Below are 10715 nucleotides of genomic sequence, written 5' to 3'. Positions count from 1 at the left end.
GACATACCACCTTAAACCAGCCCACAGTCGAACCAAAATAAACATGGCAGCGCAGGAGGACGCACGTGTAGCTGCTTGGCTTTGTCCAATCAGCTTGGAGAGTTCTGCTTAATGTCTTGTCTTTCTTCAAACAGATTTCATAGGAGCAGATTTACTCTGTAATCTCTAAATAAAATACAGCACAACCAATTGTCTGTATATGTCACATATTTATTAAAATTGTTAAGATGCCCAAGTTGTAAAATTAAGCAAACATTGAACTCTTAGGACTTGGATGTTATAAGTGAAATCTTGAACTTCTAGTATATAATTAAAGGGGAGTGTTTTCACACATTCTACAGAATCAGTGGTAATGAGCTTGACCTCTGTGAAAGGAGCAATATGTTAAGTTTAATGTGAGATTTGTTTTGGTCTAATTGCCAGTTTACAACTAAATGAGGGGGAACAACTTTAAAAAAAGAACCTTGAATTAACATCTTTAACAGAAAAACCCACTCTCACTTTTTAGCAAAATTTTTGAACGTCATTTTGACAGTGACAACAGATTCTGGTAAAACACCTTTAGAGCTGCAAAATGCTCCCTGGGTTCTCTCCTCAGCAGGAGTTTTCTCAGCTGTCAGAGTGAGGTATCCTGCGATGATGCCGTCACCTGCTGAGAGCATTTGGCCGCGTTCTCACTGCGTCTATATCCTGCAATTAGGCAAGCAATTTCTTTCTAGGCCAATCAGATTATGCTGTCCAGAGACAAACAAAGCAAAAACGGGTAGGATTCCATGCCAAGAACCACAGGGCAGAAATCAGCAGTGGGAACATGGGCAGAGGTAATCTGCAGAAGAATCAGGGATGCTCTGAATCATTGTTACAATATCAATCTACACAAAAGGAGTGAGTAATGATATTATTTGCTGATAAAAAGACAGAAAAAGATGGAAAAAAGAAAATGTGAGGGTAAAATAATAGGATCATAGTGATCAATCAGAGTGAAAATGCTGGTTAGAACAGGTGAGTTTTTCAGAGGCAAGGAGCAGATCTGCTAAAGGCCCTGAATTCCTCAGTGATCAGATGAGCAGGAGACACAATGAGGCTGACCTAGAGACCGAGAGGGAGTGTTAATGTGGAGGAGGTCGGACAGATATGAAGGAGCGAGGTGATGGATGGTATTAAATGTATAGAGCAGGATTTTGAATTCCGGGTCAAAGGTTGGTATCAGATTGGCGGCCAGTGGAGCTGTTTAAGTACAGGTAAGATGGGACTGGTGGGTGGTGTTCTAGAAATTATACGGGTACTCGTGTTCTGGACCAGTTGACGTTTATGAGCGGATTTATTGGGGAGACCGAAAAGGAGAGAACTGCAATAATCCAGACGTGATGTGAGACAAGAGCGAGGAGCAGGATTGCAATGGTGGTAGCAGTGAGAGGACGGGCGGAGGTGGCTAATGTTACGTAGGTGGGAGTAGGTGGACCGGGGGTGTAGCGCTGTCAAAGATGACATCCAGAATCCTAACCTGAGTGGATGGAGACGCGAAAGAGTTGTCGAGAGTGAGCGTGAAACTGGAAGGCTTTGGGAGGACGGATTGGGTCCCAACGAGGAGAATTTCTGTTTTAGTAAGACGAAAAGTAAGATGAAAACAGAGCGAAGAGGGTGGAGGATGTGGTGAGGTAGAGCTGGGTATCGCTAGCATAACTCTTTACATGATATTGTATTTGCTAAGCAATTGACTAAGGGGCAGAGGGCGGATTATGAACAAAATCTGGCCAAAAACAGTCCTGAGGAACACCAGGGGAGAGTGGAAATAAGTAGGATTTGGCAGATTTTACCATAATGAATTATGTGTCATGAGAGACATACGATTTAAACCAGTCCAGAGAAGCGTCTGATATTCCAAGTCGTATTGGATTTTACATTTTTCTACACAAGAAAAAATCTAATTTGTCTGCCATTTCAAAAATATTCAAAAGTATACAATGACATGAAAATGAGGATCTCTTGTCCAGTGGAAATCAGTAAAGCAGTATCTCCATTCAGATATAGGAGATGAAACAGCCCATAAAAGGGGAGCAGCTCCTGTTACCTTCTCTTCATGCATTGTAGCAGAAGAACATGCCTAAAAAGTGCAACTCCATACTTAGCAGAGTCTCTCTACCAGCCAATACCCAAATCTCCATGGTAGCCAACTCCTTGACTGACTGATCAATGGCAATAGTTCCCACCACTAGTGTTACTGCTAAGGGTCTTGCCTCAGAGCAGTACCACCAGGTCAGAGCATGTAGTTATGTGGCAGCACCTGCTAGGAAGGATGTTTGTTTCCAATATCGTGAGTAAATCTAGCCGAATTCAGAGATGTTTCTATAGCTGTTAAAAAATAAGTGTACTACAGTGTGCAGATTTGGTGTTGTAATTAATGTTTATATAAGAAATGAACATTGGCATGAAAAGTCAGGGATGTATAGTAATTATTTCATGTGTGTCAGTTTAAAAGGCTCCGCTGCCTGGTTTTTGTCTCCAAGCACACCACATTTTGCAGATCCTCACTCTTTCAGCATGGTCAGCTTCCTTTCTCCTGAGCATGTGACCGTTTAGCTTCTCCTTCATAACGGTCCATAAATTATCTGCCAAACATCATTGGAGATTATCCTAACTCCCGTCAAAAATTGTAAAAAGAAAAAGGCCCTGAATGGTAATGAAGGGAGCCGTAAATTAAAAGAACATTTACTGGAGCTGGAGAAGCTGCGGCAAACATCGGAGCAGCTATTCTCAAACCTATTTCTTTCACATTATTATTATTATTATTATGCCCCTCACAGGTTTGTGTCAATTAAATGTTTTAGATGATCAAACAAATTTTCACATCAGACACAGATAACATGAGCAAAAACAAAAAGATCATTAAAATGATGAGCTAACCTACGGGGGCAAAAACAGCTATCAAAACCAACATGGTCCTGTTTGAAAAGGTAATTGATCCATGTACCTAATAACTCGTGTTGCCCTTTGTTGCTGCCTTGGTATTTTAGATAACTATGCAATGAATCTTTTACATCGGTTTGGAGGAATTTTGGCCCACTGCTAAATAATTCAACCACATTGGAAGATTTCTGAGCACGAGTGCCCTGCCTAAGGTTCGCTAAAACATTTCACTGGGTTTCAAGTCCTGCCATTTACCGGGTTTACTCAAAACTCTACGTTTTTGTGTCAAATAGAGATGCGTTTACTGGTGTGCTTTAGATAACTTTCCTGCAACATGACCCAAGTGTGTTTGAGCATAAGGTCAAGAACTTATAGCTGGAGCTTATTATTCAGGATTTTCTGGTGCAGAGTGGAATAAATACTCTCATGAATCAAGGAAATACACACGGGAATGCTCTGGACCATCGCATTATAATCTCTATATTTGAAAGTCAGTATGAAATTTGTAACGTTCTGTTGTGGTTTAGGTTATTTTCAGTTAGTCAACTTTTCTGTTTTAGGATTTATTTCTGTGTTGTGTTGTTTTTGATGTATTCATTAGTCTTGGTCTTACTTTCTTTATTAGTCTGTATGTTCCCTCTATTGCTTTCACCTGTTTTGGTTAATTGGTCCCGCCCTTCTCACCTGTTCCATTTTCCTATTTAAGCCGGCCTTAGTTGTTTGTTTGTTGCTGGGACGTCTTGTGTGTATCCCTCATGCCAGTCTGCGGTAAGCCCTCTCCAGCCTCTGATTATTTTTGTATCCATCCATCCTGCCTGTCTGTCAGTCCGTGCCTGTCCTGTTTTTTGAGTCTGCCTTTTGTCACCTGGATTTTGTTATTAAAACCCTTTTTTAAGTTCCAGCTCAGTGTCCGGCTTACTTCTGGGTTCTCTCATCAAATCATTACATTACGTCCCAGCCAGAATGAACCCAAAGCCGACACGTTATTTTCGCTCAGGAAGAGCTATGCTTATTCAGGCTAGCACTCCACTCACCCTTCAGCGTCCAGATGTCCCCTCACCGGACGTCCGCTGTCAGCCCTCCCCTGCTCCTTTCGTTCCAGAACCAGAGTTTTTTATGGAGGCGGATGAGGGGTCGATGCCGGAATCTTCTTTTGAGGGAACCCGGCTAGCGATCTGTCCCCCCGGTGTCGGTCCCAGGCGTCACTTCCTCGTCAGCGGCACTTTCCCGCAGCGATGCCGGCCAGACCCTCCCTTTTTTCTGGAAGTCGAAGCAGAGGTGGTGCGGGATCTCCGCCCGGACCTTTTTCCGGAGCCGACTCTGCCGGAAGCACCAGTTCCGCAGCAAGTTTCTCAGCCGTGTCGTCGGAGGAGGAAACGATGGGCTGCGGCTTCTTCCTGCTCGGCGGGCCGGCGTCCTCCACCTTCCGGTGCTGTTGCTCCCACAGCTCCTCCTAGTGGTACCACTGATGATGATCACAGTTTATTGGAAGACAAAATAAGGTCCTTTGCCCCGGTGATTAAGCGTCTTAGGGAGGCTTTATTTGCCCAATATTCTGAAGAGCTGGAGAGGAAATTAAAGGAGGTGGAGGAACATTACAGGTCAGCCCTCCGGTCATTTTACAGCCGACCAAAGTCTGTCCCCGAGGGTCTGGAAGACGCCTCGGCCCCTGAGTCTGTCCCCGAGGGTCTGGAAGACGCCTCGGCCCCTGAGTCTGTCCCCGAGGGTCTGGAAGACGCCTCGGCCCCTGAGTCTGTCCCCGAGGGTCTGGAAGACGCCTCGGCCCCTGAGTCTGTCCCCGAGGGCCCGGAGGACGCCTCGGCCCCTGAGTCAGTCCCCGAGGGTCCGGAGGACGCCTCGGCCCCTGAGTCAGTCCCCGATGGTCCGGAAGACGCCTCGGCCCCTGAGTCAGTCCCCGAGGGCCCGGAAGACGCCTCGGCCCCTGAGTCAGTCCCCGAGGGTCCGGAGGACGCCTCGGCCCCTGAGTCAGTCCCCGAGGGTCCGGAGGACGCCTCGGCCCCTGAGTCAGTCCCCGATGGTCCGGAAGACGCCTCGGCCCCTGATCCTGTCCCCGAAGGCCCGGCCGACGCCTCGGCGCCTGAACCAGCTCCTCAGAGTCAAGACGGAGCCCTGGAAGGTCCGTCTCCGTCTAAGCATTACAAGGAGATCCCACCTCTGTCCAGCCCCTCTGAGGGGGTTCTGAAGGGTCTGCCTCCGCCCAGTTCCCTAGTGGGCGTCCGGCAGGACCCGCCTCCGCTCAAGACCCAGGAGGGTCAGTCGCCGTCCTGCGACGCAGCGATCCAGGAGGATCAGTCGCCGTCCGGTGACGTGGAGACCCAGGAGGGTCCGCTGCCGGACCATGTTGTATCGACCCAGGAGGGTCAGTCACTTCCCCACATTGGTTGGGTCCAGGGGGGTCGGGGCAATCACGTTCCCCGCCGAAGCAGAAGAGGACGCGTACGCCGCCCAACTCCTCGAAGGGTTGGCCGACCCCTAGGGTCTCGGAGGAGGGCCAAGAAGTCAAGTTGCCCTCAAGACCTTAGAGTCTCTGGATCTCCACATAAGCATCCACCTCCAGCCTCTCCACTCACCCTATGTGACAGTCAGCTGTCTGAGTTTTTATACTGGCTGTCACTCCCGGAGCCCCTCCAGAGACTGATTGGGCGATTATTCTTTTTTAAAGGACTGGCTGACGCCTGTAGCCCAAGGCCTCCTGAAGCCTGTAGCCCGGGGCCTCCTGAAGCCTGTAGCCCGGGGCCTCCTGAAGCCTGTAGCCCGGGGCCTCCTGAAGCCTGTAGCCCGGGGCCTCCTGAAGCCTGTAGCCCGGGGCCTCCTGAAGCCTGGAGCCAGGCTCCCACCTTAGCAGCCTGTAGCCAGGCTCCCCCTTTAGCAGCCTGTAGCCAGGCTCCCCCTTCAGACGCCTGTAGCCAGGCTTCCCCTTTAGCAGCCTGTAGCCAGGCTTCCCCTTTAGCAGCCTGTAGCCAGGCTTCCCCTTCAGTCGCCTGTAGTCAGGCTCCTTCGGTAGTCGCCTTTAGCCAGGCCCCTTCGTCGGTCGCCTGTAACCAGGCTCTTTCCTCCGTCGCCTGTACTCAGGCTCCTTCATTAGTCGCCTGTAGCCAGGCATTCCCCTCAGTCACCTATAGCCAGGCATTCCCCTCAGTCGCCTATAGCCAGGCATCCCCCCCAGTCGCCTGTAGTCAGGCTCCTTCGGTAGTCGCCTGTAGCCAGGCTCCTTCGTCGGTCGCCTGTAACCAGGCTCTTTCCTCCGTCGCCTGTAGTCAGGCTCCTTCATCAGTCGCCTGTAGCCAGGCTCCTTCGTCAGTCGCCTGTAGCCAGGCTCCTTCGTCAGTCGCCTGTAGCCAGGCTCCCTCTTCCGTAGCCGTTAACAAGGCGCCGCCGCCTGTAGCTGTTAACCAGGCGCCGCCGCCTGTAGCTGTTAACCAGGCGCCGCCGCCTGTAGCTGTTAACCAGGCACCGCCGCCTGTAGCTGTTAACCCGGTGCCGCCGCCTGTAGCTGTTAACCAGGTGCCGCCGCCTGTAGCTGTTAACCAGGTGCCGCCGCCTGTAGCTGTTAACCAGGTGCCGCCGCCTGTAGCTGTTAACCAGGTGCTGCCGCCTGTAGCTGTTAACCAGGCGCCGCCGCCTGTAGCTGTTAACCCGGTGCCGCCGCCTGTAGCTGTTAACCCGGTGCCGCCGCCTGTAGCTGTTAACCAGGTGCCGCCGCCTGTAGCTGTTAACCAGGCGCCGCCACCGGTAGCCTGTAGTCCGGCGCCCTCCTCAGCCTGTAGTCCGGCGCCCTCCTCAGCCTGTAGTCCGGCGCCTGCCTTAGCCCGTAGTCCGACGCCTCCCCTAGCCTGTAGTCCGGAACCCGGTTCTGTCTTCTCTCCCTTCAGGAGTCGGGGTCCGAGGTTCTCGCTCCGCCGACGGTCTATGAGGTTCCTGCTCCGCCGACGGCCTTCTGTTGCCCTGCTCCGCCGGCGGCCTCCTGAGGTCCTGACTCGCCTGGGCCGTCCGCCGGAGAACCTGTCTCGCCGGGGCTGTCCGCCGGAGAACCTGTCTCGCCGGGGCCGTCCGCCGGAGAACCTGTCTCGCCGGGGCCGTCCGCCGGAGAACCTGTCTCGCCGGGGCCGTCCGCCGGAGAACCTGTCTCGCCGGGGCCGTCCGCCGGAGAACCTGTCTCGCCGGGGCCGTCCGCCGGAGAACCTGTCACGTCTGGGCCGTCCGCCGGGACGACCGCCAGAGAGTCTGTCACGTCTGGGCCGTCCGCCGGGACGACCGCCAGAGAGTCTGTCACGTCTGGGCCGTCCGCCGGGACGACCGCCAGAGAGTCTGTCACGTCTGGGCCGTCCGCCGGGACGACCGCCAGAGAGTCTGTCACGTCTGAGCCGTCCGCCGGGACGACCGCCGGAGACTCTGTCACGTCTAGCTGGTCTTCCGGGACGACCACCGGAGATCTTGTCTCGCCGGGACCGTCCTCTGGGACGGTCACATAGACTGTTTTGGACTCTTTATTTTTTGAGGCTCGCCCTTTGTGGGTTGTTTTTTTTTTTTTATTGATTATGTGTTCTTTTTCGGACTCTGGCCCTCCGACCTGTAGCCCCCTCCACCCGCCCGGTCTGATTTTATTTTTCTCTAGACTTCGGAGGGCGTCTGGAATCCGCCCTTGAGGGGGGGGCTCTGTAACGTTCTGTTGTGGTTTAGGTTATTTTCAGTTAGTCAACTTTTCTGTTTTAGGATTTATTTCTGTGTTGTGTTGTTTTTGATGTATTCATTAGTCTTGGTCTTACTTTCTTTATTAGTCTGTATGTTCCCTCTATTGCTTTCACCTGTTTTGGTTAATTGGTCCCGCCCTTCTCACCTGTTCCATTTTCCTATTTAAGCCGGCCTTAGTTGTTTGTTTGTTGCTGGGACGTCTTGTGTGTATCCCTCATGCCAGTCTGCGGTAAGCCCTCTCCAGCCTCTGATTATTTTTGTATCCATCCTGCCTGTCTGTCAGTCCGTGCCTGTCCTGTTTTTTGAGTCTGCCTTTTGTCACCTGGATTTTGTTATTAAAACCCTTTTTTAAGTTCCAGCTCAGTGTCCGGCTTACTTCTGGGTTCTCTCATCAAATCATTACAGAAATTATTATCTTTTTAATACTGCAGTAATTTTACATTGTGCAAAAAAGGATGCACACATTCCAAAAATAATGAATTATAATTCATAAACATCTTTAGTGTCATTGCAATGTACATTCCAATGAAACTTGTTCTCTGCATCCATCCAATCCTCTTGGGAGCAGTGGGCTGCAACGGTGTGGCATCTGGGGTTAAGGGTCTTGCTCAGGGAGCCAAAGTGTCAGTCTGTGGGAGTTGAACCCAGAACCTCCAGGACACAATCACAATGCTCTAACCACTAGGCCACGACTCCCCCTTTCGGTGAACAGAATATTTTAGAAAATGTGAGGATATGGAGGGTTTTGGTCTGAAAAATTTGGAAATCTAAAGGTGTTGCCACTTTTACCTAGTCTCTCTTTTTCACCGTTGAATCATAAACACTGGCATGCTCGAAGCTCGCAGTGCTCTTGGTTCTTTAGTAGCTTTCTGGACGGGTGGTCGATGTGCTCCTGGAGTAGTTTTGGTTGGCTGGCAACATCTGAGAGGGTTCATCACTGCTCTGTTTGTTGATGATGTCTTTCATCATGTCTCTGTGGTTTGCTGCAGTCTCAAATTCTTAGAAATGGCTTGGTAATAATTCCCATGTTGTTGATTATCATTAAATTTGTTTCTCGTTTATTGTTGAGCCATTAGTTGCTGTTTGAAATCATTTAGCCTACTTCAAGTTGTCATACAGGCACTATTTAATTGTTTTTCTTGTTTCCAACATGCATATGCCGTCAAAAATGGGAAGCATTTTTTTTTAAATACTCAGGAAACCTCATATATAATTTCTGTAAAAAAAAAAAAGTTGCCAGTTTAAATAGGAATAGAATGGTGTAGGAGGTAAATAAGTCTATTTTGCAGCGCATGAGTACTGTAGCTCTGCCGAGGTCAGCATTTATTATAACCCTTTAAGAACAAACAGGACCTTCGCCCCAGCTCACTCCACAGCTGCTTTCAGTCAGGGCCTGAGCCCCCCCCCCCCCCCCCCCCCCCTTCACCATCTTCCACCAGCTCTCCTGGCCCTCAGCTTTTTGTTCTCTTGCCAGGACTGTAATCAAGCCTTCAGCTTGAGGTCGGGGCCTACCCCACTCCTAGCCAGAAAAGCCACCAACAGACAAAACTATGATAGCAACGAAGGGCACAGACATGTAGAGAGGGAACAGGGCGTGAGGGATGACCTTTAAACCTGTACCTGATGTTCGTGGAAACATTTTTGATTCTAGGAACCGCAGCGTTTTGTGAAACAATCTTAAACCGTGCCCCCTTGAAGTAGATATGGCAACAAAGGAGAACACGTTCATAACTAATCAAAAGCACGTGCTCCTTGAATTCCACTCATCTGATTGTAGTCTTTGTTGCTTTGTCGGGGAGGCTTTTTTTTTTTTTTTTTTTTTTGCAATTAGGAGTACAGTATATACGGGCAACAAGTTTTTTTTGCACTCACGTGGGCCACCTTTGAGAGCCTTCCTCAGAGGCAGCCGCTACCTGTTATTGTATGGTTCCCAGTGTCATTTTCCATGGCTACAGGGGATGGCGCGAAGCCGCCACGGTCATGTCCAAACAAACCCCCCATCATATTCCTCGCTGCCGCTCCTGAATGCAACTCCCCTCTCAGATGACACGACTGCAAAAGCAGCCCATTATTCCGGACAGCCTTTTGGTTTGCTCAAGGATGTGATGTTGTCAGGGCTTCCTTTCAAGGCTGGGTTCATATACTATCTGTCAAGGCCGCGGAAAAACAATACAGAAGATTGTTGCAGGGAAGCGTGGGGGCCGATCCTTTTTTTTTTTCTTTTTCTTTTTGCATCTATAGAATTTGAGTACCTCGGAGTCATTTGCTGATAATCATCAAGTTTATTTCAGCGATGAATTTACTCAGCAAAGAGTTAATTTCTCATCAAAAAGATTAGTGGGAAAGTAAACGCTATTGCATGAAAAATAAAAAAAAACACATCTGAAGTTGGATTCCTACTTCAGAAGATCCTTCAATATTTTTAGCATCTAGATATTTGTTTGCCTTCTTAAACCGAATTTAAATAAAATAGGTTCACTTTATTTTCTAAAGACATTTGTAAAGGAAAATCCATGGCAGGAAATCCGCCCAAATCCTTGGAAAATCCAATAATATTTGCATAGAGCTTTAAACATGCAAAGTCCCCGCGTACGAATTAAGCTGGAAAGGAAAGCCCTGCTGGTTATGCATTAAAATGGATTGGAAGCAGGGGTTTGACTCCTACAGGTAAAAGCCCCGGAGTGAATGATTCTGCACTTTGAGGCAGACAAAAACCCCAGAAATGTCCCTTTACCGCTGTCCAACTTCTTACTGCGCTGCTGGATAATCTGTTTGGCAACGCTGCGTGCCGCCTGGTGACCCTCTCCAGTTTTCACGCCTACGTTTTGAATAGGGAAGATGAGCACAAAGGGTCCGCTTAATGCGCGAAACACAAGGCCACTGCAGAGCTAAGGGGCAGATCTGGAGTTAGAGGAACGAGAGGAGGCACAAACCTGGTCACAAAGACCCACGGGTTCGTAAAGTTAAAGAGAAGAAGACAGAAAAGCTGTTTTTTTTTTTTGTTTTTTTTTTGTGTTTGGCTTTCTTTTTAAATGAGTTCCATCCAAGGCCGGTGCTGATTACAGGGCAAGGCCCGACACAATGTGCCTGTCAAC

The sequence above is a fragment of the Fundulus heteroclitus genome, chromosome 15 (genome assembly GCF_011125445.2).
Source record: "Fundulus heteroclitus isolate FHET01 chromosome 15, MU-UCD_Fhet_4.1, whole genome shotgun sequence".
NCBI lineage: Eukaryota > Metazoa > Chordata > Actinopteri > Cyprinodontiformes > Fundulidae > Fundulus > Fundulus heteroclitus.
Note: the sequence above shows the minus strand (reverse complement) of the source record.